The sequence below is a fragment of the Capsicum annuum genome, chromosome 4 (genome assembly GCF_002878395.1).
Source record: "Capsicum annuum cultivar UCD-10X-F1 chromosome 4, UCD10Xv1.1, whole genome shotgun sequence".
NCBI lineage: Eukaryota > Viridiplantae > Streptophyta > Magnoliopsida > Solanales > Solanaceae > Capsicum > Capsicum annuum.
In genome coordinates this window covers 215,663,449-215,668,278 of record NC_061114.1, presented here as the reverse complement: position 1 = coordinate 215,668,278, position 4,830 = coordinate 215,663,449, and positions in this window count along the sequence as shown.

The window sequence follows — 4,830 nt, the reverse complement described above, 5'->3', positions numbered from 1 at the left end:
TTTCACAAGTCTTTATACAGATTGAAAATAATAGTAAGTGGGTGATTTTATTAATACTAAAAATTTATTGGTTAAACAAGTGAGTGGTATTTTTTCAAAGTTTCGAAATATTTTTTTTTACATGTGATGAAAGTAGAGAAAATTGAAGGAAAGGTGTCTTTTAAGTCTTGAATGAAGGGTTGGTGATATTGACCAATTTAAAGGGTTAAACATAATTAAAAAATTTGATTAGGTTAATTGTGGACTTGATTAATATTTTCTAAACTTTTTAATCTTTTCAAAAATATAAATTAACACACACCCACAAAAATTCCCTCCCTCTGCAAATCAATCTTTCCCTCTTCTCTCTTTTTCTCGATAGTTTCTCTCTCTAACTTCTCCCAACCAACAACTTTTCAAATTTCTCTCTTCAATCTTGTGCAACTTCAACCTCTAGCAACAAATAGTTTTGAGTTCTTGCCCGTTCCTTTTTTACTTTCAACCATCAGTCGATGTGACAACATTCTCCGGCGACAACAACTTCGAGTTCTTCATCATTTCTTTTCGATTTTCACAAGTAAAAAATTAGGGCTTTTAAGTTATGACCAAAATGAGGAACTTGATTTGTTGGTGTTTGTTATTTTTTTTATTATTTTTGTTATTTTTTAAAATGTTTGTTATTTTTTAGTTGAATTTCTCATCTGGATGTATTTGCTACTGCTATTTTTTAATAATGGATAAAACATGTAACGTGAATCCAACAGATGAGTATTTGTTGCAACATATATGACTAATTTGTTGCACAGATTAGTAATCTATTGCAACATATATGACTAATATGTTGCACAGATTAGTAATCTGTTGCAACATATATGACTAATATGTTGCAACATATATGACTAATTTATTGCAACAAATGAGTAATCTGTTGCAACAAATAAGTAATCTGTTGCAACATATATGACTAATCTGTTGCAACAGATTACTCATCTGTTGGATTCGTTTTATAGTGTTGTAAAATGAATCCAACATACGAGTTATCTGTTGCAACAGATTAGTCATATATTGCAACATATTACTCACTTGTTGCAATAGATGACTCATATGTTGGATTCATGTTACAGATTCTATCCATTGTAGCAGTAGCAGATACACCAAATAAGAAATTCAACAAAAATTATAATTTTACTTACAAAATAAGCTATGAAGTAATGTCCAAATGATATACGAACAAAATTTGACCTAAAATTTTTTTAAAAAATTTCAACAGGGGCACAGCGAATAAGTAAAACACATGAAAAATTTTATGAAACAGGTAAAGAAAACAAAAATAATATACCATACATCAAATGCAAAAGGATCAAGGGATAAATATTTGAGTTCTCCTAAAAACGTTTAAGTTCCCTAATATTTTAATTGCTTTCTAATAGTTGACCCATCTGTTACAACAGATTTTCTATCTGTTTGATAATTTCCAAAAGATGAATCATCTGATGCAACATGCTAGTCATCTGTTGATTCAAATTAAGCAATTATTAGTAATAACTAAATTGATTTAGCTAAAATTAAAGACGTCTCTACGACAATGGAACAAACATTTGTGTTCTCCTAAAAATATTTGAGTTCTCTAGTATTTTAATTATTTTTCAACAGATTATCTATTTGTTGCAACAAGTTAGTCATCTATTGTAACAGATGTTTATAACAGGTTAGTCATTTGTTTATTCAAATTAAGCAATTATTAATAATAACTAAACTAATTTAATTAAAATTGAAGACGAATCTTTAAAGACAAGGGGACAAATGTTTGAGTTCTCCTAAAAATTTTTGAGCTTTAGTATTTTAAATTATTTTTCAACATATAGAACTCGGAACCAAAATGAGGCACGGAATTAAAAAAGTGACCAAAATAGGCCACCTATTTAAAAAGTTACCAAAATAGGCTAAACATAATAATTTATTATGTTTTCTACCTTTTCTTAATAGTCAACTATCGGAGTTGACTTTTACAAAAACGTAATAATTTCTTACGTTTTACATTTTTTTTGTAAAACATAAGAAATTCTTACGTTTTATAAAAAAAAAAAAAAAACGTAAGAATTTCTTACGTTTTACACGATAACCGAGGAAAAAAATACAATGAATTGTCAAATCAATTAAAAAGGTACTAAAAAAAGAGTTGTTCAACGTAACAAAAAGTTGCGTCTTAACTTTTTTTATAGCAGTGCCCCCCATCCACAATTTCTTTTTCCACAAATGTCTCATCACTTCTACTTTTTCCTCTTTTTACATATGATAATTATGAATTTTTTTATTAGTTAAATTTATTTATATTTTACATGTAGTTCAAATCATTTATTTTTCTAATAAATTTTTACGTTTTACATAAAAAAAATAAAAAAAAGAAGTATCAATTACCTCATTAACTTAACAATTTTCTTATATTTATTGTATATAAAGAAATAATCACTTCTATCCTTAATTATTCGATTTCTCTTTAAGAAAATTATACTTTTGAGTTTTCCTCTACTCCAAAATAGTGAAATATTGAATTATTGTCGATCAAATATGCTACTATATACAAGAATTATATTTTTTTAGGAGTGTTCCTAAAAAAATATATTTTCTTATATTAATTTAGGAGTGTTCCTAAATTAAATTGTAATTTTTTAATCCATTAATTATAATATGAAATGTATTTGTGCATGTGAGTCTCCTCAATATCCTAATCGAAATACTAATCGAAAACTACGATGAATCACTATCCGAAAAAATTAATTTAATATTTTTAACCTTCCAAAAAAATATAATTCTTGTATATAGTAGAATATTTGATCGACATTAATTCAACATTTCACTATTTTGGAGTAGAATAAAACTAAAAAGTATAATTTTTTAAGAGAGAAATTAGATAATTAAGGATAGAAGTGATTATTTTTTGATATAGAATAAATATAAGAAAATTGTTAAGTTAATGAGGTAATTGATACTTTTATTTTTTAAATTTTTTATGTAAAACGTAAACATTTATTACATAGAGAAAAAAAATAAATTATTTGAACTACATGTAAAATATAAATAAATTTAACTAATCAAAAAATTCATAATTATCATATGTAAAAAGAGGAAAAAGTAGAAGTGATGGGACATTTTTGAAAAAAAAAATTGAGGGTGGGGGACCACAGCTATAAAAAAATTAAGAACGTAACTTTTTGTTATGTTGAACAACTCGTTGTTTAGTATCTTTTTAATTGATTTGATAATTCACTGGATTTTTTTCCTCGGTCATCGTGTAAAACGTAAGAAATTTTTACGTTTTATATTTTTCTATAAAATGTAAGAATTTCTTACGTTTTACAAAAAAAAAATGTAAAACATAAGAAATTCTTACGTTTTTTGTAAAAGTTAACTCCGTTAGTTGACCGTTAAGAAAAACATAAAAAACGTAATAAATTATTACGTTTAGCCTATTTTGGTAACTTTTTAAATAGGTGACCTATTTTAATCACGTTTTAAATTTTGGGGATCATTTTGGTTCTGAGTTCACATATATTTTGTCTATTTAATAATTTTCAATAGATGAGTAATATGTTGCAACAATTTAGTCATCTATTGCAACAGATGTCTATATTTGTTGGATAATTTTCAATAGATGAGTTAGCTATTGCAACAGGTTAGTCATCTGTTGCAATAGATGTCTATATATGTTTGGTCATTTTCAACAAATGTCTTTAACTGTTTGGTCTTTTCCAACAGATTACTCATCTATTACACCATATTAATTGAAATCGTAATTGAACTTATCAATTCATCTTTAATTTTAGTTAAATCAATGTTGTTATTACTAATAATGTCTTAATTTGAATCATTTTAAATATAATTGGTCAATTAACACTTTATTCAAGACGAATACACTTAGATGATCATTACTATGAGATTAATTGAAATCGTAATTAAATTATCAATTCATCTTTAATTTTAGTTAAATCAATTTAGTTATTACTAATAATTATTTAATTTTAATTATTTCAAATCAAATTGGTCAATTGATCATTCTACTTAAGATGAAACACTTAGTTGATCATGTAATTACTATAAAATTAATTGAAATAGTAAGTGAACTTGCTAATTCATCTTTAATTTTAGTTAATCAACATAGTTATTTCTAATTATGGCTTGATTTTAATCATTTCAAATAAAATTGATCAATTGATCACTCTACTCAAGACACTTAGTTGATCGTGTAATTATCATGAGATTAATTGAAACAATAATTGAACTTATTAATACTAGTTAAATCAATTTAGTTATTAATAATATAATGGCTTAATATGAATCAATAGATGACTAAGATGTTGCAAAAGATGAGTAATCTGTTGAAAATGTCCAAACAGATAAAGACATCTGTTGCAACAGATTAGCCACCTATTGCAACAGATTAGTAATCTGTTGGAAATAACAAATAGATAAAGTCATATGTTGCAATAGATTGGTCATCTGTTAGAAATGACCAACAGATAAAGACATTTGTTACAACAGATGACTAATCTATTGCAATATATGTGTATATCTGTTTGATAATTTTCAATAAATGACTCATCTGTTGCAACAGATTTAGGTTATACACTTAAGTGATCATGTAATTACTATGAGATTAATTGAAATTGTAATTATTAAATCAATTTGGCTATTACTAATAATGACTTAATTTGAATCATTTCAAATAAAATTAGTCAATTGATCACTCTACTCAGAACAAACACACTAAGATGATCGTGTAATTAATATGAGAATAATTGAAATAGTAATTGAACTTATCAATTCATCTTTAACTAAAATTAAAGATGAATT